The 26,218-nt window shown below is 41.6% G+C and overlaps 1 protein-coding gene and 1 long non-coding RNA gene across 5 annotated transcripts in view; one reads left to right on the top strand and one right to left on the bottom strand.

Annotated features, from left to right (window-relative positions):
* Window positions 1–26,218, bottom strand: part of AUTS2 (activator of transcription and developmental regulator AUTS2) — a 1,196,629-nt gene that overhangs the window by 103,457 nt on the left and 1,066,954 nt on the right. The window lies entirely within an intron of this gene.
* Window positions 1,725–9,621, top strand: LOC143667147 (uncharacterized). Its single transcript, XR_013167898.1, has 5 exons — window positions 1,725–1,906; window positions 3,034–3,186; window positions 6,189–6,332; window positions 8,001–8,202; window positions 9,502–9,621. It is a non-coding gene; the product is annotated as an uncharacterized LOC143667147 (long non-coding RNA).

Here is a 26,218-nt window from a genome sequence, read left to right as displayed (position 1 = left end):
AGTTTCCTTTAGTTGCCTTTGCCTAAATTAGCCCAGCATCTGATTCTTAAGCAGGCTATTAGGTTTAAAAATTCATGGACCCTGGCCTGGTGGCTAGGAATATGGACTTGAAATTAGGAGGACTCGGGTTTATTTGAATCCAATCTCTTTCAAGATAGCTGTGGATCTTGAGTAGTGACTTAACTTTCTTAAGTCTCATTTTCCTCATCTGTACAATGGAGCTAAGAGAATTTAACTCTGACAGAGTGTTGGTGTAAGCATTAAATAAAATAATGCAGTACAATCCTTAGAACTGTGCTTGGCACAGAGCAGCCACTCAATAAGCATTTATTTTTGTGCTTTTTATACCAGGGTACCTGGTTAGAAAGGCCTTGCAACTGGTGCCAACCATTTCTCTGTTTTGGAGGTAACTAGGAAGTAGTTGGTGTAGTAGTTAAAAATTTAGCCACTGATACAGAACTGCTCGGTTTAAATCCTGGCTCATCCACCACTCTCCTCTTTTGACTACGTGACAGTAGACACATTACTTGATATATCTCTGCCTCAGTTTCATCATCTGTAAAATAGGGCAATAACAGCGTGTACTTCATCTCAACTGTGTGAGGGTTAAATGAGTTAATATATAGAAAGCACCTGGAACACTGTCTTATCTTCATCATTACATTAAGCTGCAAGTCACCGAGGAGAAGATATTCCTTATTTCAGGAAGACTGACTTACAGTGGCCCCACTTAGTTGTCAAGGTTGACAACGTTGTCAAGCACCCACTCCTCTAAGGAGAGAGCAAAAAAGAGAAAAAGTCCTTTAGGTAGCTGGACAAAGGTGGCCTTGCCTGTTCTTTTTGCTGGGCTGAAACAGCTGCAAGGTCTGTTGCCAGGTATGGCCCCAGAGAGGAATGTGCTTTGAAGGAAGGAGTTGGAGGAGTGCTGAGGCTCGGGCTCACTCAGGAAACAAGGGCTGCCACCATGCCCATGTATAAATTAAGAGCTGTAGCCATAGGCTCCCAGGTGTGGGCACAGCCCTTGAGAAAGCTGTGGCCCAAGGAAGGGAGTCCCTGCAGTGTCAGGCAGGGATGTAACTGTCTGTGTTTCAACAGATGTGTTAAAACACCTGCTATGGAAATCTGGGGAGTCCTGGTGAACAAATCATATTTCCAGGTCTTTCCATAAGAGGTGTTTTAGTCACTTTAGACTGAATGAATGCCTCAAAATTTCAACAATTCAGGACAGGGAAAGGGGTTTCTGAACCCGCAGATGCTTAAAGAAGATATGACCTTATTTGAGTCCCCCAACATGGTAGGCAAGTCCTACTAGGCACATTATTATAATTTCAGTTAAGTTTTACACTGAGGGAAAACTGTTTCTCTGTGTCTGATTTGAGGACTTTTTATTTCTAGCTTTGGTTGGTCCTAGGGAAAGACTGTTGCTTTTCTAAGTCTGGATCAGGCCCAAGTATGATTCTCATCTTTATTTCAGTGATTGACATGGAAGGAAGGGAGAAATCAACTACAAGCTAGTGAATCCAGGAAAAAAAGCATGGGCCGCTGTGCTGGTTGGAAGCTATTATATACCCCAGAAAAAACATGCCCTTTAATCCTCATTCAATATTGGTGGGTGGGACCATTATGATTGTTTCTATGGAGATGTGACCCACCCAATTGTGGGCCAACCTTTTGAAAGGTTGGTTTCCATGGCGATGGTATTCCCCCCATTCAAGGTAGTGTTGCTTACTGGAGCTTTTTAAGAGGGAACCATTTTGGAAAAGCTTTAGAGCAACCAGAATGGACAGAGCCCTGGAAAAGTCATTGAAGAAGCCTTAAGAAATGAGGAGAGAAAGCTATCAGACATTGCCACATGCCTTTCCAGGGAGAGAGAAACCCTGAACATCACTGGCCTTCTTGAACCAAGGTATCTTTCCTGATGCCTTCATTTGGACATTTTCACAACCCTTAGAACTGTAAACTTGCAACTTAATAAATTCTCCTTTTTAAAAGTCATTCCATTTCTGGTATATCACATACGGCAGCTTTCGAAGTAGTACAGCCATGAAATATACTAAATATATGCGATGGTGCCATTTATTGGCTCAAAGATTCAGCCTCTGATAAGGGAGCTGTCATACATGCTTATAGTAACATATATTTCCAAAAAATATTTGCAACTATGTCACCTGCTCCTATGCCAATCTTGTGAGGTAAACAGAACGACTGCTAATCTCCTTCATGTTTCAGATGAGGGCATTGATCTAGAGAGTACAGAATGCCCTTTGGAAAGAGAGGAGTCAGGATTACATGACTCTCTACCAAGTATCTTCAGAATCTTCTTCACTGTATCATATTCTGCAATTCACTTTGCTGGTAACTACTATTCAATTCTTGAATTCTCACTCCCTTGGCCAAACCTGATATTCCATAGACTCTCAATACTAAAATATGTCATTTTAAATCTAAGTCAAAATAAATTCTGATGTCCAAAATCTATCCAGGTGTCAAGATCCCAAGGGTTATAGCAGAGCCATCTTTAAGCCATATGAATACTACTAGGATATGTGAGCGGTTGCCCTTCATAGGTTTTGGAGTTTGAAAGGTTACTGACATCCCACATTAACATAATTTACAAATGTGACACGAGCAATGGTGGCCAATTGCATGTCAGCTCATATTCCACAACTTTTTTTCAAAGTCTTGCTATCTTTTTCAGGTAATATGCTACCTCAAAGAATCAGTCATCTTTATGGTACTGGGTATTTTATTCCTGCATCTATACTAGCACATTGCCTAATGCAGCTTTCAATTTTAGCTTCATTATGGAGTAATCTGATGGTCCAAATATTTATTTGCAGGAATTTTTGTTGTTGGGCAAGAACAAAACATTTGATTCCAGTGTTTGGGTAAAACAGTTTCTGGGGTTTAGGTGGAGCTGGGCTGTCACAGGATTTCCTTGGCTTAGTTATCTTGAAAACATACCTCTTGATCAATAGTTTTGATTTTTCACCCTTGCTCTGGACTGAGGTTTTCTTCCTGTCCTTTCTACAGCTATCAGAATACAGTGGGAATCTCCAATATGGCCATTCCAATAGCCTCCATCTCTGTGAGTTTCTGAATCAAATGAGCAAACTTTGCAAACTGTCAAGTGCTATGCAAATGCCAGTTGTTATGACCATTATGCTGCTGCTACCTAGGGTCAAGGTAAGCCTGCATACCCTCAAAGACCTGCCAGCTCCTTGCTGGTCCTGAGAGTCTCTATCTATAGGCTTATCATGCAAATGAATTAAACCAGCAATTTCTTCTGCTGGTCCTAAGAGAAACATACTCAAGACACTGTATGACGTGTATGACCTGTTTCTTGGTTCACCTCTGGGTCATTCCTTCAGAGGCATACATTTCCTTAGTGGAAACAAGACACTGCTTTGGAGAGAAGTCTGTAGAGTCAGTGACCTGAGGGCCAGGACTGTGCCCTTACACACACACACACACACACACACACACCCCTGAACACCACAACCACTATCTCCATGCCCCTCAATATTTAATACTCTCATACCTCACGTGTAATAATCAACAAATAGGGATTAGATCAATGAGTTAATGAATGAATGACTCTACCAACCAAAACAAAGAGAATGAAAACACTACCTCAAACATAAGCTAAATTGTAAAGTTCTTTCCACAAACCGCCACTAGTTTTGGACTCCACATAACAAAGTAACTCATCACCATAATGCTAAAAACACAGCATGTGTAAAATCTCTTGAAAAATTACAAATTAATATTCCACATTAACTATTGGGGTAGCTCGTTTCCAAACATTGCTCTAAATAATTCTGTAGGTGCACGTCATTCCTCTCATAGAAAGGAGGAACTTGTGCCCCTACCCTGGAATCTGGGTGGGGCCCGCAATTGCTTTGCCCAATAGAATATGGAAGGAGTGATATTCTGGAACTTGAGAGCTCAGGTAATAAAACTTCTGCTTCCTTCTTCTTGGAACTCAGCCACCATGTTTTGAGGTAGCATCAGCAGCTCTCAAGGAGGAGAACTGAGGCTTGGCTGAGTTCCTAGCTGACACCAGTCGCAATGTGCCATCCCTGTATGTAAGCCATCTTGGGCACGGATCCTCCATCCCCAGCTGAGCTTGCCTTAGTTTACGCCATGGGGAACAGCGACAAGTTGACTGTAGAGATCCCTGTCCAAACTGCAAAACTGTGAGCAGAGAATGTTGTTTTTCTAAGCTACTAAATTTGTGTTTTGTTATATAGTTATAGGTAGCTATACCTGGATCAGCCCAAACATTCAGAGAAAGGAAGGAAGGTGAACACAGGCCAGGATAAAACACATTTATGAGCATCCCCTTTGCTCTCCTGCTCTGCAAAGGAACAGCAAAGACCCTGAAGTCAGAGAAAAAAATGCTATGGAAATAAAAATAACGACAAATCCTGAAATAAGAAAAATCTTTGTCAAAATAAGGAAAAGTTTTCTATTTGATAAAGCAGAAGAAAACTTAATATGACAATATGAATGAAAGGATAAATCTGATCTCTCCCTTTCCTTTTGGAGGCTGGGAATGTTTGCAAAACTAAAAAGTCTTTATTATCCAAAACAGATTGCAGTTTTAAGCATAGCCCCATAAACTGCAGGTTCAAAGGAACCTGAAACCAAATTAGCATAAAATCTGGAATTCTCATTTCTACCAAATGCACAGCTGTCATCTGACAGCTCTTCTGTGATTTGGGTTTCAAATAGAAACTGAAAGTAGCTGAGGTGGTGTGGGCCATGGGCTGCATCCTTTCACTCCTCATTCACTTGCACACACTCATGCATTCAGGAGAGCCTTGGGTTTATGAAATGAATCCCCTTTATGCCAACATGGCCAACAAAACTAATGGGAAACAGGCCCAAGGCCAGGGGCAGTTTATAAGTGGGGGAGGGCTGGGGGTTGCCCACAGGGTATGACTGCTCTGCTAATACTTTAGGGATATGAAATATTTTAAAGAAAATTCATAAAAACTGGTTTGAATCTGCTGGGACTGGATTGGTGGGAGGAGGCAGAGCACCCTTCCCCAGTTTTTGCATTACAAATGTGCCAAGAAACCCACACTCTAATACACTAAAATTTAAATACCAGCAGGTATGTTGATTGTCTTTTATGATTCACTTAACACTTCCTTGGCTTCCTCCTTAGGTAATATCAGTTCTAAGCAACTACATTTAATTCTGGAAAAGCAAACAGGGATTGCTTTGCGGGCTGCTGAAATACCATCACCTCAGGGACAAAAAAGCTGCACTTCTTTGTATAAGGAAGGGGGAGAAAAGAGTAGTATGTATCTCATCCCCTCTGAGCTGTACATGTGCTCGAAGAGGATTTCCCACCCCCAGTAGCAAGGGTGGATTTGCCCAGAGACATCCCAAACCTCGTCCTCTGACTCCCTAGACAATTGACTGCATGAATCCAAGTGACAGCTGGTGGGGGCAGCATCAGCAGCACATGAAAAGCGGGCTGAGCCAGGCAGGGAGCAAGAGGCATGGCCTTCTCTTCCCTTTCGTGCACACCTCCCGCCAGGCCTGCCGTCTTCTCCCCATTCACCACGCCCCACTCACAGCCATCTGCTCCTGAACCAGGGCAAAGATGTCAACCTAACTGCAACGGCCAAGGGGAGAGATAGAGAAGGGGCCTGTGTTTTCCAAGTGGGCTGGGCTGTCCTCATTTGAAAATTCCAGAAAATTCACAAGGAAGCAAGCATGGGCCCTCAGGGCCTCACTTTCACCCAGTTTTGCACCTCCTTTGAAGTTCCTTTACTGCTAGTATACAACTTTTCATATTCTCAAGGAAAAAAAAATTTAGTGAGCATCTGGTATTTACACAGACTCTTAGAGGAAGTTGACGGATTTAATTACAAGTGTTAGTAAAACACGAAAATTGTAGCCAGCCTTTCAAATAGCCACTCGCCTATAAGTTACAAGACTTTTCTTTTGTGCTGCTGGGGAAGAATGCTATTTATTTTCCTGGCAATGAGTTTTCTTGGCGAAGGGGAGGTTGGTAAAAATACAGTTCCTAGCTGGTAGCTTTTAGCTTAATTTATGATGTTGTCCTTCTTATACAAAGATCAAGCTACAAACAACATTCTAGTAGGCTGTGCGCCCCAAGTTGTTTTTCCATTAGTACAAGTGGTGATGGATTTTCTCTCTGTTACCAGTTCTCACTTACAGCTGACGACATGCATTTGTGAAATGACTGGCTGGGTTTAAGAGTACAACATGAGGCCAGGAAAACGATTGCAAATAATTGACCTATATGGGACTTAGAGAGCTGACCTGATCCTCATTAGCAGCAGACTCTGGTGAGTTTTAAAAACCATTTGCAGGGCTATTGTAGACCATTACAGGGAAGATTAGGTGCTGAAAGACTATGGCACAGGATTTGCAAGGTCAGGAGACCTGGGTTTTAGCAATAGTCCAGTCCCTTCTAGTTGCGGCTTTGGGTAAGTAATTTAACCTTTCCTTCACCATTAAAATGCATACAAGTTGGGATAAATAATCTCTTTATCTCTTCCATTCATAAGATCCTGATATTTTATATGATCTATTACATAGTTTATAAACTGACAACAGTTTCTGAATTAGAAAATAATATTTTCCATTTTCTTGGAGTTTACATTATTTTCTAAGTAGTGCATAATGTTCAACTTACCTTTTGGGGGGCCCCCACTCTCTTAGAATTTCCTGATAACTCAAAGAAATATCAGAAGTATGCAAAACTATGATGTGCAGTTATTCCTTCCAACTGGTGAGAACAATTCCACTTCCTCATCAAAATACTAAAGGGAGAAATGAGCTTTTTGGACTGTGAGCCACTGTCACTTGATATGAAGAGCCTATTAAACACATTTGTCAACTTTGTGCTTTAAAAGCAAAACCAAAAAGGTGGCTGTGTCGTTATGCACTCTTTAATATGAAATCTGTAGGGGAAGGACGTCTGAAATAAAGGAAAAAAAATACATACATCCTCTCCACACCCACACCCACAGAAATAAGAACTCTGCTAAATTCTAAGCTGGGCTTTGTCTTAATCAGACCATTCCTAGCCAAGGAAATGTGCAGACCACATTGGGAACCAATTTAGTCATCTCTGACTTCTCAACAATCAAATAAAACAATAAATAGCCTGGACTGGGCTTGAAGGGGAAGAGGACCACATGTATTTCTTCTCAGATATTTTTTTTTAACATGAAAGTTTGGCTTGAAAAGAACTCATTGCACAGGCACATGTGGCCTCAATAGGAAAGATCTTTAGCCGATGAGACATTCCAGATTCAAGTGCACAATATCAAAATTTAAATCCCCAGAATTTGGTAATGGAAAGTTTGGGTCACATTAAGAGCTGTGGGATCCAGGGATAAGATTTAGTTTTAAATTAGCCTCTCAGGCAGACCAAGCATCCCCCCAAAGAAGCACCATATGTCTCAAATTCCACTTCTTCCCTTCTTTCTCTGATTCCCTCTTTGATAGACCAGAAAATTCCTAGCTTCAGAACTCTTCCCTATGTATTTATTGTGGATTCCCAACCTTATAAAGTTATCAATACTTCCATAATTACAGCTCTTAAAAAAATTATCCCAATTTTTTATTTTGAAAAATTTCAAACTTACAGAAAAGATGAAAGGATAGTATGACTAATACCCCCAAACTCTTCACTTACACTCAATTGTTAACATTTTGCCACATTTACTTTCTCTTATTACTTTTGCACCGTATTAAGGCACACATACCATGGAGTAGCCATTCATTTATCTAGTCATTTAATGTTTGCATTGGGGAAAAGGCAAACCCACTCTCCCAGCTTTCCTTCTAGTGCTTTCCTCATGTTGCTAATCTGGGTGGTTAGCTTTGAAGACACTGATTGGGCCATGTGTACTAGTGGACAGTGTTTCTGTGCCTTGAAAAATTACATATGTGTTAAAAAGTCTATACGTGCTTGGTTCTTCTCTTCTGCTTCCTGCTGCTTCCAGGCCTAGCGATGATAGGTTCAGAAGGCAGAAGACCCTTCGATGTTTCTATGAGCTGGGTGGCCAACGAATGGTAAAATTTGGACTAAAGGAAAGGTAGAAGATCTGCTCTGATTGTGAGCCTCAGGCACTTACTTGCTCCAGCACAGACTACAAAGAGGCTTGTTTTGGGGTACTAAACATTCACAGAATTAACACTAAAATGGTATTTTGAATTTTTGTCTTTTATTATTTCTTTACCTATAGATGGAATGTCTATTGTCCCTAGTCATAGAGTTGCTGTGAGGATTAAATTAGAACAATATCTAGCCCATAATAAGCACTCAATAATATATCTATTAAATATATCTCAATAAATATAAATATATCTATTATCATTATTACTATTACTTATATGTATTATTCTCTCAGGTGTGTCTTTGAAGGAGAGGTGATAGGCAAGGCAAGATTTGGACATACATTTGGGACATTAGGTTTTTTTTTTTCCAAAAGACACCTCTGAAAAGTTTAAATTATATGTGCATTAGATACACTGTTTGGTCAGCCAAAGAAATAAAGCAAGGCAAAGCAAATGACATTGCTTGACCTTAAGTTAAATAATCTCGTAGGAAAAAATAGACTTTATATATCTTTTAAAAACTCTCTTTTCTTTCTTTATACTGGCATAGAGGTAAAAGAAAATCGCTGAAACATAATGTGAAAGAACTCTTTACAATTAAATCCAACAAGTGTATACATTTATCTTACTTCCATATCAGTGAAAAATCACTATTATGAAAACAGAACAAATTAGATAACAAAAGAGCCAAAAAACACATCTCATAAAAAACATATCCAAGTATGAAAAGTACTGCTCCTCTGGTGTCTTCACATCCTTCTCTTCTGTGCACTATGTACAGCTCATTGTTTCCTTAGATAAATGCCTCCCCACACTTCTTCAGTTGTCCATTTAAATACTCCTCCATCTGCTCCAGGATGCTACACTCATGTAGCCTCCAGGCAAGCCAGAAGCCTAGATAATCTACTCCAGAATTTCATTTTACCACAACTGGCCATCCTATAATTTGCTTTAAGAAGTCACTGGGGGTTTGCTTCCACAGACTCATTTTAACTATCTTGGGAGGCAGGAAGCCTGGGTTCTCATCCCAGCTCTGCTACTGAATTAGCCGTGTGACCTGGATAACTCATCATTTCACCTCTGGTGGCCCCAGGCTCCTCATCTTGGGGGAGAGCTAGGACCCACCCCTGGGCCGCCCTCCAGCCACAATGGCAGCAGAAGCTGAACCCCCATGTTAGCTTCTGAATCTCATTAGAACCTTTCCTTAATGCCAACAGTTTGCAACATATTATATGATTAATCTTTGTGCCATATGCTAGAAGGCATTTGTTCACTAAGGACACTTTTATAGAGTGTGGGATTCATGCCAAAAAATAAAGGAAAAAGAAAAAGAAAGAAAGAAAAAGGAAAGAAAAGAAAAGAAACAAACATGTTCTTTGCCCTTAGGGAATTTCCAATTTAGGAGCGGTAGAAGGCAACATACGTGAGTAACTAGAAGGCAGATGATGATAGCTGTCTAGAGACACCAGAAAAGTGACCTGAGGACAAAAGGCGCATCCAACAGAAGAGCAGGATCAGCAGGGGTGAAGGTAAGGTGAGGCAAAACACTGAAGACACAGAATTAAAAGAGCCAGACAAATGACTGGAAGGGGGAAGCAAGAAACAGAGGTGTTGAGATTTATAGCTTAAAGAACTAGTTGAAATTAGAAACACACAGCATGAGGAGGCTTGTAGGGAAATATGAAGAAATTGCTTAGGACAAGATGAATTCAAAATATTGTGAGAGAAGTCCAGTGGTGGTCAGAAGGTCAGGACTGTAACCCAGGAGGGATGGGATTTGCAGATGAAGTGGGGTGTCCTCGGCAAACAGCTGAGAGCTGAACCTGTAGAGATTAAGTAAGTACCAAGACGAAAGGTCTGAAGTGGGGAGGAACAGGGAACAATATCCAGATAACATCCAATGTCCATGTTTACTGGGTTGGAGAGGGAGCCACAGAAAGAATGGTGTAAAACGGGGACTCAAGAAAGTACATTGCTACACAATCCAAGGAAGGGCAAGATTTCCAGAAGAAGGGGAACTGAAAAATGGCAAACACTTTAGAGGTATCAGAAGACAAGGACTGAGAAAAGTTAGATTGGTAATTTAGGAGGTCTTTGGCAAACACCTAGAAAGCAGTAAGAGGATGAGGTAGAAACTAGATTAAATAATAAAAGTTGAGTAACGAAATGAAGTGGTAAAATAAAGGCAGTAAATTCAGACTATTTTTGAGAAGTGTAATGGAGAAGGACTGTAAAGAAAGAGAAAGGTAAACATTTAGGCTAAGTCCACGTGTCTATTTAAAATTGTTTGCAGCAGAGAGCAGAAATCTGGCACACCACCCCTCAAACTGCCAATGCAATTAAACTGTGTGTGGGTGCTCTCTCTCTCTCTCTCTCTCTCTCTCTCTGTGTGTGTATACACACATATACATTTTTTAAATGAAGAGTAACCATTTATGCTAAGTCAGTAGAAAACAATCTAAATGTCATTTACTTTACATTCATAGACCATTCTGTCGGTAAGCAATGACCTAAAATACAAGCAGACAGAGACTTTTACAGTATTAACATTTTAGAACATGGCAGGCTCATGACTGCTTTGGCTCAGTGGAGAAGGGGATCTATGCGACCTTCCAAGGTTAGATCAAAAGCCTCGTGGTCTTCCCCACTGAGGAAACCCCCTCCTAGAACAGGGTTACCAGTCTGTGAAAAGTCCACGCTGTGTGGACAAGATATGCCTGTGTCACAGGGGACAGTCCCAGCTGAGGCCAACCTGGAGTCTTGCTGGTGCAGGGGCCAGACACGTGAGCGAAGAAGCCTTCAGATGATTCTAGTCCGCGCCCCATCCCCCATTCAGGGACATCCACACTTCGTGGAGCAGACACAAGATATTCCTGTTGTACCCTGTCCAAATGCTTGACCCAGAGAATCCGTGATTCTAATAAAACGGTGGTGGTTTTCATACCACTAAAATTTGGAGTCAATAACTAGAACAAAATGTTCTTAGATATATATTGTCTGCTTAGTCATTGGCATTCTACAATATAAAGTTGTTAATTTCAGAGGCTGATCTCACTCTACCTGTACTTTAATTCATTTCCCATGGACAGAATGGTCTATGAATGTAAAGTAAATGATTATTGGGGGAGGGAGAGATTAGTGTGAAATATTTCTGTAGTGTGGGCCATGCCAGAGGTATAGTGAGAAGCATAACAAGTGGACAGAAATTTTCAACTGAAATGTGGGGTGTATGAGGTCTATCAAGTCACATACCAGGAGCTCTTACTATGTCAGTTTTAAGAGAATCAACAAATGCAAAATAACTTGATAAATATTTTCCACAACAAAACACAATTGGTTGCAGTGGGATCTAGCTCTATTCCTCATTAGTTACCCTTCACTTGTCAGACAAGTTCCATATCTCACAGAAATCCATTGTGGGTTCTTTCTAGTTTGTTGGGAAATGTGACTATACATTTTCTTTATATCGCCTGCTTTCCTGAGCCTGCTTTTAAATCTAGAGTACATGCTTAGCTCCCTCTCCCTATAGGAAAGGGAGCTTCAGTTTCCAAAGAGAGGCAAAAGAGGTAACAAGCAGTTGCTCTTGAGTGGCTCAGCAGCAGAAGAGGTGGGGAAGGCCAGGCAACCATTATCAGTGCTGATCAGGTGCCAGGGCATCACACCAGGTGATAAAACAATTGGCTGCCGCCAGGAAAAAGAATCGGCACACCTTCTCCCCTACCTCGCCCTCATTCCCTCATTCCCTTTTCTTTTTTTAAAAGAAGGCTTTTTACCCTCATTAAATGAAACCTTATCTCTGAAAGACTGCAATCCTCAGCAAATGACAAGTGTGCCTAATCTCATTTTCTGACAAGTGATTCTGACAGCACCTTCCTTTTGATTTCCGAGACATGTAGTTAGACATATATTAATCTGTCACTCATCATTCCTAAGAAGAATAAAAAAAGAGAAAGAAAGAAATGAACACTTGTGAATATGAAGGCAAGACAAGAGGCTAGGACACTTTTTTCACCGATGCAGGAACATTCCTTTCTCAGGCACTCCCCTTCCCTTCAGGCAGATGAACACCTGCGGACGGGAGGTGGAAGCTGCCCAATCAGGGAGCCTGCGAAATTGGCATCTGTGATTCCGGAAAACGTGGCCTAGTGGAAAGAGCAGGTTCAAATCCCTGACTCCAAGGCTGGCTCCATTACATAAGTAACCTCTGAACCCCAGGATCTTAGCTGTAGGATATGGCCCACGGTTAGACCATGGAGGATAAAGATGAAGTCATCTTTAGCTAATGCATGAGCAGATACACAGTAGGTGCCCAATGCATAAAAACACTTGCTACTACTATTATTTCTCCTAAAGGCTTCTAGAAGAAGAAATAGATGATTCTAACTTTGCATTGCAGGAATAGGAGGAAGATGTTCCCCGTTCCCTAAAAGGTAATGGGTCAAGAAGGTGTTACAGAATTGCACGGTAGTTCTCACAACTGCCAGGCAGAAGGCATGTCAAAATTAGAAGTATATACCCATTTAAAATCCAGCCTAGATGCATTTTGCTCCTAAACCATGTTCAACACCTGAGGTACACCACCTTCCCTTTCCCCCGCCGATAATCTGAAAGCAGACTCTTAACCCTATCACTGAGGCATTTCTCAAGGCGAGTACACGTGGGGGGCAAAGTGCGGCACATGGGAGCCCTACCCAGTCCTGGGTCGCACTGGTGTGAACCAATTCATTCTGTACCTGTCTGACAGAAGAAAAGTATCTGATATTTTCTAATAGCCTTCAATAACTGGTGTCTCCTTTGGGAAGATAGCTTTTATTTTATTTTTTCCCTTTTTCATTCAGAGAATGACAAAGACTTAGCTTGATCTCAGAGCTAAAAGGGCATGAATATATCAGGTGTTTGAGCTTCTCTTCCAAGAGCCTGACAGGGAAAGCTAAGTTGTTCTCTTTCTTCATTTGGTTTTCAAGATCACTGAAAGACTTGCTAGTGTATTTTGGAGTTACTGAGCCAAGAAATAGACCCAGATTCTTCTCCAGGAGTATGGGCTATGTGCCTCAACCCCCCTACCTAAAAACAAAACAAAAACACCTTACTACTCTCCCAAGCCCCTTTCTGCACTGATTCTATCTTTCCAGGTCCCATAATTAATTAGAGGGATTTCTCCAGTGTTGCTACATGAGGGTCAGAGGACAAAGGAAAGGAGGAGAAAAAGAAAAGTAAGAGTTAACTGAGTCATTTTCACCCACTTCTCACATATTGATAAGTTTTGTTTCTTAAAAAACAGGCATCTCCTATGACAGCTGCTGCCCCTCTCCTTGCCCTCTTTCTTTTATTGAATCCAAAGGTTTGGCCATTGTTTTGTCTTCATGGTCTTACACCTCTAGAGGAGGAAGTATACAGAGACATAACTACAATTACGGTGAATGAAAGAGCACTTTTGACAGGACACACTGGGAGAATGAAAGGTCTATCTACGTTCATGGAAAAATGACTTTGCACAATTAATAATGGGGGCAGGGGAGTGATTTCAACTTCCATCCCCTCATCCACTCCTGAACCACTGTTCTAACTGCACAGGAATAGGCCCCAAAGGAGGGGAGTTTCAGGACAAGGATGGAAATATAATGGAGGAAATAACCTGGAGAAAAGGCACAGCCTTCGGTTTTAGCAAAAATGAATTAGAACATCTCCAAACAATGAAAAACCTCATGAAGAAACCTGACATTTAAGTAACTCTTCATGTTTGCTGACTAATATTTTAGTCACAAGGAAAATGGATCAAGAGAGCAAGCAAGCAGGTCACTAGCAATTCCTGTCAAGTGTGGAGATACACTGGAGACGATACATAGGCGCCATGGCTGGACTCAGAAAACATGAGTCCTGTTACCAGAAGTCAGGATTTGGGTCTTGATCAGGCTTCTCAACTCACTGCTTCAGGCCCCATCAGTAAAATAGGGCTTCAAATACTCACTCCTCTCACTGTTTCAATGAGGATTATACTTAAACAAGTATTTAAAAAGCACAACAAAAGGCTGTATAAATGTTGGGTGTTACTGTCATTACTGTTCAACATAGTGCCTTCAGAACCTTAAGAGGTTATTTTATTAGAGAAAAATCACAAGGGAAAATAACTAAAATGTAAAGAATAGGACGAATCAACTGCATAAGTAGCCCACAAACTGCCTGTAAATGCAGGGCTGGCGAGTTCTTGAAGAACTCCTTTCAATCCAAGTGACTCAAGTAATCTTAGGGAATCATGTTCCAAATGCAATTATGACTAAGAAAACTATTATCTAATCTAATCAACCTTCCATCTGCACATCCACCCATCTTTCTATATGATGCTCCAACCATCCATCCATCCATCCATCCATCCATCCATCCATCCATCCATCCATCCATCCATCCATCCAATAACTATTCGGTGTCTAATTTGTGACATAGAATATTATGCATCAGGATACAAAGATGAGTATGATATAGAATTTATCCTCAGAGAGCACACAGTCCAGGATGGGGAGACAGTTATGGTTAAAAAAATGTCTAATAAAGTGTCACAAGGGTAATAACAGAAGTCACTGCAGATTATTGGGGGTTTACACAGGACACTTCCTAAGAACTTTGTTCTTACAGTCCCTGTTCACCAAGTGACCTTCTGACTCTCACTTGGCTTCCTTGGAGACTGTTCTTCAGGGGACAAATTCCAACAAGTGCATATAAGTTATTCTGGCTGCAACTGGTAAGTATATTTCTCACTGTAAACAAGAAGGTTTGTGTTATGATTCAATCAGTTTCTCTTGAGTCTGATTAGCATGATCGCCTCCAAGTTTGTAGACTGGGTGAACCCAATCAAGCAACTGCACTTCCATGAAGCTGAGCTTGAGCTGCCAGCTGAGCTGACAGTTTTTCTATCTCACTGTTCTATAAATGCCATACTGGGGTTGTTTTCACCGGTAAAAGGGCTTCCCTCATTGTTCTGCTCTTTTTTTTTTTTTTTTTTTTTACATGGGCAGGCACTGGGAATTGAACCCAGGTCTCCAGCATAGCAGGTGAGAATTCTGCCTGCTGAGCCACCATGGCCCGCCCATCATTCTGCTTTTAAAAACTGCATGTCCCACTATTTTCAGTAAGCCAGAAGAGGGTGTCACTGACTTGAATGTTTTATGAGGTTAACAGGTCTCTGATCAAGGACCTCATAATTAACAAATTCAATGGGCTTTTCTCTGTTTTTCTGTATAATTTGCTGACTTTCTCTCCCTTTTTTCCTTCCATGAGAATGAACCATTGTTGTCCTTATTTCTCTAAGTGAGGTTGCCTTTTCTTGATTCTTACATTCTTTGATGATGGAATTCTTCAAGGTCCCCCTTCAACGTTTAGAAAGAAGGAGGTGGAGAACTTTCTCTCTCACTAGCGTCTATCCTAATTTCCAAGCAGAAAATTCCCAAAACTCCAGTTCCATGTTTCTCCTGCATTCCAGACCTATATTTCCAATTCCTTTGTTGCAATAGTGTTCCATTGGCACTTTAAAAATCAGCATTTCTAAAAATGAACTCATAGGCATTTCCTTCTGACTATACTTGGTCTCACCTAATCCATTCTCCCTTCCCTGTCTCCAAATGCAATTCACCAAATCCTAAGGATGCTCTGTTTCCCATGCCTCTCATTCATTTCCTGCTTTCCATTCACACTGCTGGACTTTCATTTGGGTCCTTAGTCTGTTGGAATATTTTTTGGGCCCTGTTTCTCTCCTTCTAACCCACTCTCTCTTTTCACCTAGGTAAAGGCTACAAGGAGTCCAAGCCCAAGAACAGATCTCTGTGTAAACCATCCAATACTTCCTGCCAAGGTGGCAATAAAAAGGGACAGGTTAGAGAAAGACTGGCTTTTGAATTTCACTTCTGCCTCACAAAAGTTATCCAGGTCTTGGACAAGTTATTTAACCTCTCTGAATACAGCACCCTCATCAGTCATAGGGAGATTATTACTTGTGATGCCCCAGTCTGGTAGGAGGAAACTGTGGTGGATGGTTTCATGATCTGATGGAAAATAGGCCTTCAAAACATGTTAGTATCTTTGCTGAAACAAAGGAGTATTAGGAACAGAAGACAATTTTATTTGCCTTGCTTGGCCTGCAATGCCTCCCCGAGTCCCAGTGAACAGTACAGAGTAGAAACTCAAACACATTTTTATTGCCTTTGAAATAAAGAACTGTATTTTAGCAAGTTCCAAGGAGAGGAAGAAATCACTAAGGACTAGGGTCATCCTTTTAAAGGATAATTTTCTTCTCCTGAAGCAATTACCCAAGATTGACAATCTTTCCCTTCGACCATCAAAGCTAAGTCATTTTATCAAGACTGATGAATGGCTACCCACTGAACAACTTGTTGGGAAGGAAGGAGGCTGGCCCAGCTAGGCCAGAAGCCATGTCTACGTGAGCTGGATTTGTTTTGTGATTTTCTACTAAGGCTCTTTTGGGGTGGCTGCAATCACCTTGCAAACAGTGACTGGGCATAAAACAAACAGGTCAGATTTTTTTAATAGGATAGAGGGGCAAAGGGTAGAGGAGGGGTAGAAGTTTAAGGGAATGGGGGCACTTACTATCTTATTCTAAGGGCAACTCAATAACCGCCCTTGAGAATCTGAAAAGCTATAAAGGAAGTGCCTTTATTTATGGAGGCTACAGCTGAGCACGTGCATGATAAATTCTATCTGCCTTGGGCTGTGACTGGACACGGGAGAGACCAAAAATCTCTCCAGGTCACTTCTAGCTCTCAAATCTATGAAAACTTGTCAGTCGGGGGCTGGGTAACCTGGAATCATGTACAACTATTCATACTCTGTGGATGGATCTGAAGAGCTTCCCTCTGCTTTGATGGCTCAACTTGACAGCAAGAACTTAGCCTCAATTTTCTTCTCTCATTCTGTAATAATGGTGACAAATTTCATTCTTACTCAACACTTGCTGTTTTCTGACACATGCACATGAGGATCAGGGCTTATATGTGGATGGAATCAATTACAATTTGATTAAGACGGAGCAGAAAGAAAGGAAGTAATAATAATCATTTCATTTAGAAAGCCTTCCTTCCCCATCCAGGCACTTGGTGTGCAGAAAAGGCAATTAAAACAGGGTTCAATTAAAAATACCATAAAACAGAAATCAAATAAAATATTAAAAATCCAAAGTGCCATTATTAAATAAGTGTTGGTGAGAGGAGGTCCTCAGACAATAACAAAGAGTCTAGAGAGGCCAGGAAATCATCAGCCTTGCAGGGAGGAAGTACACTTGAAGTACAAGTACGGTGAATATTACTTTGTTGTTTTAGTACAAAACCTTTGTTTTGCTTGAAAAAAAAGAAGGCGCCCCTTGGCCACTCTACAAGTGTGCAACACATATTCATTTTACATTTCCAGTTCTTAAGTGCCTGGGTTCCCCTGGCTGCTTTGCTTCAAAAAGGCACATCTCCCATTAACCTGCATGAGATGCTTTGTGTATCTATTTGAATCTGCTAATTGTGCTCACTCTTCTGCCCAGTGCAATGCTGAAGCATCCTCAGCTCTCTTTTACTAAAGAAGAATTAAGTAAGAACCACACAGAAAATGCTGTAACTACGGCTATTCAAGCAACGACCTTGGCATTCAAAGGAGGGACAAGAATTGTCTAATTCTGATTTGTGACTTTTATTAAACAATGGAGAAAAATCTGAAAAAATATTATCTGCAGGATGGTATCCTGTACAAAATAAAGAGAATTAGAAGACTTGGATTTTTTTTTTTAATTGTGGTATATTTATCTACCATAAAAACTGCCAGTTTAACCATTTCTAAATGTGCAATACAGTAGCATTAACTACAGTTACAATATAGTGCTACCATTACCTCCATCCATTATCAAAACTTCATCATCCAAAACAGAAATTCTGTACCCATTAAGCAATAGCCCCTCATTGCCCCTTTCTCTACTTTTTGTCTCTATGGATTTTCTTATGCTAGATATTTCATATGAATGGAATTGTACACTATTTGTCCTTTTGCAAGAAGACTGGGTTTTAATCCTATTGGTGTGACCCTGGGGAAGTCACTTAAATCTCTCCACGCCTCAGTTCCCTCATCTACAAGTTGAGGGGCTGGACTAGATAAATTTAAGTCCCTTTCAGCTCTAAAATTCCTTTCTCCTATGATACCTGTAAACACAGAGTGCAGGCATTTTCTCTGTTGAACTCTACTGGTAGATGAAAGGCAGAGAAACAAGATCCTTAGCAGTATATAATCTGAATAGCCAGAAGGGACGTAATGAAAACCAGGGTTCTGTTCCCACACACACACCTAAGGATCAGCCCATAAAAGCACGATAGTAATTAATGAACCTGCCAGCCCCACACTGCAGGCCTCCAGGCCCTGCCGGGCTTACGGGAGCGCCCGGCTCTGGGATCCAGGCTCAGGGCCTCACCTCCCAGGCAGCAAGCCTCGCTCCTGGCTGCTGCTGGGGTGTGTTTTAGCCCATGGCTCTTAGTGGCAGAGGAGACGTGTCAAGTCATGCAGGGGCACGACTACATTCCTGGAATTTTAAAATCATTCAAATGATGAAAAGAAAATACAAGGGGCCTGCTTGTGTCAGAATATTTCTGCATCTGTACTAGAGCCTCTTTTTCCGTCTTTGCCTTCAGGGGATTGCCATGGAGCAGATGCCAAATTAGTTCCTCGGGAACCTGGCTCTGGGAGGTGCCCTCCTCTCCCTCTGTGTCTCTTCCTTCCCAGCCCCTCTCCACCCCCAACCCCCCTTGCCGCTCCGTCCCTGGGGAAGTGTGCTGCACTGCCTGAATCCTGCAGGGCTGAGGCATTCCACAGGCCCCTGGCATAGTGAGGGGCCAAAAGTCAGGGCTATTTTCAGATTCTCCTCCACTTTTAACACCCTTATGTCATGCATTCACCCAGACTGGCCTCACAGCTCAGAAATTATATTTGTCAACTGGCTAACCTGATAAACTTATAGTGCCCCTGCAGATTCCAGCCTAGGAATGTGAGGCCACTTGGGGACAGCCAGGGAGGGCCGTTATACAGAACAAGCCTGTCGGGCTCTCTAGATCACACCAGGACAGGAGTTCCAATCCCATTAAACGAGGTCCAGCAGGAGAAGCCTGAGAAAGCCAAGGAGTTCTCAGACATGGCGCACTGAGGGCGAGAACCACCTTTGTATCTGCCATGGGTTTACCACAGGGATCTCCACATTTGCTGATCTGAATTCAACAACTGAAAATGGTTTACAGAGTCTCTGTACAACCTTCCCGTTCAAGGTGTGGTCCCGGGACCAGCAGCGCTGGCATCACCTTGGAGCGTGTTAGAAATTTGGTATCCCAGGCCCTGCCTTCCCCCAGACTTGCTGAGTCAGAATCTGCATTTTAGCAAGAACCCCAGTGACTGAGAGGGCTGCTGAGGTTTGAGAAGTACGACCAAGCATGCCGAGAGGGGGCAGAGACATGCAAAAATAGCAATGGGGGCACATTCTGAACTAACTATGGAGGAAAAAAGGAAGATCAGATTTTTATAAATTTGATCATGCTAAATAAAAAGAATCCAAATTTAAGCAGGAGCCTAAAAGGTGTCATGAGCAGGTGTCCTCATTTACAAACTCAGGCATCTATGTAAGTTAGCAGGATTTTACTCCAAATTGTAAAACTGGATTCCAGTCGGACCAAAGTTTTGGAGAAGCACAGAAATATGCCAACGTGCTACTTTCCACATCTCTTTGGTTACATGCCAGTCGATCGATTTTAAACACAAGCCTGCACCCGGCCTAAACCTAGTTGGATTTTCTGCCCAGGATTTTTTAGTGAAAGGCCAAGAAAAGGAAAAGAAACGTGAAGGTGATTTCTTCGGGGACCTTGTGTCAATCTTCCAAAGTGTTGTGAAAAGCTCTGAGATCTGCCCAGCGAGGGACTTTTTTTTTTTTTTTTAATCGGTTTTGCTTTTTAGGCTGGATTAATAAAGTCCTGTTTCTTTCTCAGTGCAGGTATATTTTTCATTCACTGATGATGGTAGAAAGCCTCCTGCTCACCTCTGTATTATAATAAATGCATTATAAATGAGTAAGTAGGAAACAGTAAGGAAATGATGTTTTACTTTTAAATGCTAATTATGAAGCCCTGGTGCAGTTAATGTGCAGGGTGTTCTGTCAATTTTTAATGTTTATGCCAAGTGTAGTCTTCAATTTAACATGAGCTTTTAATCCTTTGAGTACTAAATTGCCTTTTAATGCGTGCAGAACAACATTGTGTTTGCACAAAGTCAGGTTTGAAAAATGTATTTAGTACAAGGTGTGTTGTGGGAAGGCGGGGGTGGGGTGGGGAGGAACTACTTCAGTTTTCTTTTTAGAAGATGGTACTGGAACTCAGCAAAAACAACCTGCTTCCTTCAAGAACAACATTCTCGATTCTTTCTGAGGTTGCCAGGAACCTTGCTCTCTTGCTGATCTAACCCTCCAGTGAAAGCATCCTGATCCCAGGAACACAACAGCCCCAGGATACACCTTGTACCCTCAAAAGGACCACAGCAAAAACAGATGCGAAAGACAACTTACAGCAGGGGAGAAAATATTTAGAAATCGCAAGTCCTATTAGGGTTTAATATCCAGAACATAAAAAGAACATCCTACAACTCAACAACAAAAAGACAAATGACCCAATTAAAAAATGGGCAAAAGACTTGGGTAGACATTTCTCTAAAGAAAATACACAAATGGCCAATAAGCACACAGAAAGATGTTCCACATCATTTGACATTAGGGAAATGCAAATCAAAACTACCATAAGATATCATTTTATACCGATGAGAATGGCAACTATTAAAAAATGAAAAATAAGTGCAGGAGAAGAGAAATAGGAACCTTCTTACATTGTTGGTGGGAAAAAATGGTGCAGCTGCTTTGGAAAATGGTTTGGCAGCTGCTTAGAAAGTTAAAAATAGAATTACCACGTGACCTGGTAATCTCACTTCTAGGTATTTACCTAAAAGAAGTGAAAGGAGGGACACGAAAAGGTATTTGTATGCCCATGTTCACTGCAGCGCTATTCATGATAGCCAGAAGCTAGAAACAATCCAAATGTCCATTAACAAATGAATGGATACACAAAATGTAGTATGTATGTACAGCGGAATATTATTCAGCTGTAGAAAGGAATGACATTCTGGAATATGCTACAACATGGGTGGACCTTGAAAACAGAGTGAAATAAGTCAAACATAAAAGGACAAATATTGTATGATTTTACTTATCATGAAATACCTAAAACAAGCAAAGAGAGAGAGAGAGAAGGTAGATGAGTGGGTGCCAGGGCTGGCAGGAGGAGGAATGAGGCACTACTGCTTAATGGGTAAAGAATTTCAGATGGAGTGGCTGAAAGGTTTTGGTAATGAATGGTGGTGACGGTAGCACCATATGGGGAATATAATAACTGTCACTGAATTTTACACATGAAAGTGGTCAAAAAGGGAAATTTTGAGTTATATGTTTCCACAGTAGAAAACGTTTTAAAATTAAAAGAAACAAACCCAGAAGTAAAGGAGGGGTACTGATGTTTTCTGATGCTCTCCCAATATACCAACAAACTTGAAAAGAAAGTCGCTCTTGGGATCCTTGGGGGTGCAGAGAAATGTCCTACTCTCACACATGTTTAAAAGAAGCATGATGGGAAATCCTGGACATTTCCTACAGATAAAAGGGCTAGAGATTTCAAGACAGAGATGGACAGAGGAAAGCACAGAATGTTAGATAACTGGGCAACAAGAAGTTCAGGTGGGGTTGCAGGAGGGTTCGTGCTAGCTGGACACCACTGTATAGAAGGGAGTCAGCCAACCTGCTGGTTACCTCCAGCCCAAATCTCTACCTGCCCTATGACCTTCTAAGTCTACTTTCTAGAATTTACTCTTCCTCCACTCCCAATACACTATGATGAGCTCTTCTCTCTTTGCCAAATATATGAACGTTTCTGAGCTGTGTATAATAAAAGCATACTTACATAGAACTTAGTAAGGTTCCTGGCCACTGTTCTTAGTAATTTACTTATAGTAACTCATTTAATCCTTTCAATAAACTATATTATTATTCCTGCTCTCATTTTACAGATGAAGAAACTGGTGCCCAGAGAGGTTAGGTAGCTTGCCTAAGCTTGCACAGTTAGTAAGAAGCGAATCCAGGATGGAACCCAGGCAGCCCGGTTCCAGAGGCCAATGCTTTGACGGTGCCATCTCCCCAGTCACTTACAAAATATCCTTCCTGGCACCTTCTATTGACCAGGGTCTCTCTCACTGGTCTGTAAGTTCTCGCTCAGATGCCAGCAGCTTCCTGTGGAGTTCTTGATGTTGACTGTCTCCACTGTCAGTCACTTGCATCCCGGGAAAAATGCTCATGCTGCACTGTGGATGGGTTTGTGTTCCTACCACGTGAGTGCTTTTGTAGCTCAATCTAAAACAATCACATTCAAGATCTGTGATTCTACTGGTTCTAGGGAACCCCTACACGACCGTAGCAGAGGCCTTAGTACATCAGAAATGGTGGGTAAAAATGGTATCCTCTAGCTTTGGGGACAAAAGCCTCATCAAATCTGATGAAATTGCCGCTTTGATGGTCAAATGTGATTGAATATCCGCAGTTTCTCGAAGTTCAATGTATCCTTAGTTAGACCTCAATGTAGAATGGGTCAGGGTAGGTTCCAGCAGCAGGACCTATGTCACCCCTTTGCCAGGCCAGTGCCTATTTCCCAGCCTTCCTAGTGCAAAATGTTTACAATAGCAAGGTACATTGCTAATTCCTCTACTGGAAACCACAATTTCTGGAAGAAAGTATTTGTTTCCAAATGTTTTCCTTTGGTGATTAGGCATTCAGAAAGAACAATGGCCACCAAATATACACTTAGCAAACTGCTTAATGATTAAATAATATATTACCAAAATTTGAATATAAAAAGGCCATCTTTCATGTGGAAGCTAACAGGCATGGTTGACAAACTTCAGTACAGCTGCTCATTCAGAGAAGGAACTGAAGGGGGAGAGAAATTATGAGGTTTCATCACTTTATTTACAAGTTCAACAATAATACAAAATGCCACGTGGGTCCCACAGATGTCATTTACTCCAGGGCAAGTGCAACATGAGTGGGCACCTTAAATATAGGTTGTTATGAATGCATTTATTACATGGTCGGCCACACAATAATTTGATACAAAACTGTGCTTTAGCTTTATAGGTACACAAGTACAAATGACTGAAAGGCCGAGGCAGGTGTGGAATCATAAAAAGGCAACAAGCATTGATGGGTTTTTCTCTTTTCCCAATCTGAAGAGAGCTTTTCAAGATCTATTCTATTGCATGAACTAAAAACATTAGTTAAGGATAATTGAATGGAATGCCAGTCTGTCTAACTTATTATAGCACCATCAACCTACCCTCAAGACCCAACTAACCCATTTCTATCTCAGTGCAATCAAAAGAAAACTATCACCTTGGGGTTAAGGTCAGGTTCTATCACTGACAATATGACTTAATCCAAGACCATGTCTCTCTATTGGTAAAATGGCAATACTCATTCTGAGACGTGGCAGTGATCACTAATTATCCACCAAACTCATCATCCTTCTTCCACAGTATAGAGCATTCACCAGGAAGCAACTACCCAGTAAAGGACTACATTTTCTGGTCATCCCATACCTTTTGCAACTATTGAAGGCCACATGATTAGTTACTGACAATGGCCTGTAAAGGCAGGTGCTCTGGGTCTCCTTTCCTTTGGCTGCTGGGTGCAGAAGAATAGGAGATGGCTTAGGAGATGGCTAAGCCACAAGATCAAAAGAGAGGGGTCCCTGAATCACTGACTGCATGGAAGAGAATCACATGCAACTAGGAATCTCCATGTCAAGTTTGTTAAGATGAGAAACAGACATCTATTATACTTAAGTCTCTTTATTCATTTTGCGTTCTATTTGAGACTGGAGCTAACTTTATTCTAATGAATACATGGAACTTCCAGTTACTCTAAGCCCTTTATTGTTTCATACAACTTACTATCCCCTATCTGTAAAATGGGGACACTTGTTTGAAAATCACAAAAGATTTTCCAGATGAAAAAGGGCAGAGATTATCAAGTAATAATAGCAAAAAAAACAAACAACAACAAAAACTATCCTTTCTATCAATATTTTGGGAAAGAACTATATCAACCCGTTTTATCCAAAACAACAAATTGACATGGTTGGGCACCCAATATAAGCTCTTTCTCATTATGCCCTCTGACTGCTAAATCCTCACATTGTTTCTGACAAGGCAAGGGGCAGGAGGTGGGAAAAAGCTTACTTAACACCAGCATCGTAATGAGACATAGCCCAGAAGGATTTTTTTAAACCTACCTTCCATCACAGAACTTTCTCCTAGGAAAGGCCAGGGGAAAATGACATTATTATTTCCTCATTTGGGATAAATTGCTACAGGCTTAAAGTATGTAGGCAACAGTGCCAGAGGAGTGATTTATGAAGCCCTGTTTCTCTCTCTCTCAGCCCTAAGGTGCAGTTATAACTCTTGCCTTAACATTAGGGATTATGGCTTTCTAATGAATCACTGCCCATGCATCATCCTGCAGGTAAACTACTGGATTTGGAAATGAGGATTTTTTTCCTAGGTAATAATTAGGAGTTCTTTTTCCCTTCTTTAAGGCCTTCCTGTTTCTACAGGGGTCAATATCTTGCTCTGGGAAAGGCTGGGCAACGCAGTGGTTTGGGATAAGGCACATCACACAGTTGCCCTGACTTTCTACTTGAGGCCCTGTATGGAGTCCCCAGCAAGCAGCTGCCACTCTGCACCACTGGCCCTGCGATGAACAGAAAGCATCCTGCAATGGCTGGGTGAGTGGCGCAGCCCTTCCACCCGGGGAAGCTATCCAAGTTCCAGCAGGGCTGCCCGGGCACACAGAGCAGGGCAGTGGCCTCCACCTGGCCCACGGCCCTGCTTCCGGTGTCTGCCTCCCCTGTCTGCCCTCCACTTTCTATTTGGTTCCTCAGACAAATGCTTGGTAGAACTGCAAGAGAAGGTTCCAATTTTTTTCTAAGAAATAAAGGTGTTATTTCGCAGAGATGTGTTGGTTTTTTGGGTGGTTGTTAGCACTCTAAGTTTTATTTATGGTGGAAACATTTCAAAAAAACTATCTAAAACGCCATTCATGTACCCTAAATAAAGGATTAAAACCTTAAGCAAATGCCTCAGCCTATATAGAAGTCTCTGCTTCCACAGCAGGGCCTGGGTGTACTCTCCCAGTCTCATTTAGTTTAACTACTCTAAACCAGCATTTATCTATTACTTGATGGACATAAAGCAGTGACTTGTTTTGACTACTGCCAAAGAGAAAATAATACTTCCGCTTCACAGATGAAGTTAGGGGACTTCTCCAGAGTCACAAAATTATGAGGTGTGGGCACAGTTCACACCAAGGTCTGAAGTCTTTTCCCTAAAATGTTTGTGCTCACCAGAATCATGCTCTGTGGCCCTAGCTCTGTCCTGTGTGTCAGCACAGGAACTGTGAACTGAACACATTCTCCTGGGCTTACTTGCCTCCATCTCACCCTGCATCAATGCATTTTCCAATGCACACCTTCCCCTTGTCCCTGTGGCCTAATCCTAACTAGTGAAGCCCACCAACATTTCAAAGCCCGTCCAACAAACACTTTCCCGAAGAAGGTGGCCTAGGACACCCTGAAGCAGAGTTTGTTTCTCTTCTGGCACAACCTACATTCTGTCTGGAATTTCAGTTATTTCTGTCCCTGTTTTTATGCCCCTTGTCAGATGGTGAGGTGGCGTACTAGAGCACGTGCAGGAAACACAGGCTTTATACTAGCTGAGCTGGGTGCAAATCTCAGCTCTGGAGTGAACAAGAACAGAGAGAGTCCACCCCTCCTGCTTACATTCTCCAGAGGAGACTGACAAAGACAAGTAAACCAATCAATAAACAAGGTCACTGCAGACCATGATATGTGTGAGAAAGAGGCTGGCCAGGAAAGCTGAGGAAGTTCCAGATAAGCAGAAGAACGAGGCATGGGTCAGCCACAAGGAAAGCTTGGTGGCCTGT

This window comes from Tamandua tetradactyla, chromosome 23, assembly GCF_023851605.1.
Source record: "Tamandua tetradactyla isolate mTamTet1 chromosome 23, mTamTet1.pri, whole genome shotgun sequence".
In the NCBI taxonomy this organism is placed as follows: Eukaryota; Metazoa; Chordata; class Mammalia; order Pilosa; family Myrmecophagidae; genus Tamandua; species Tamandua tetradactyla.
Note: the sequence above shows the minus strand (reverse complement) of the source record. Positions and strands in the feature narration are given on the sequence as shown.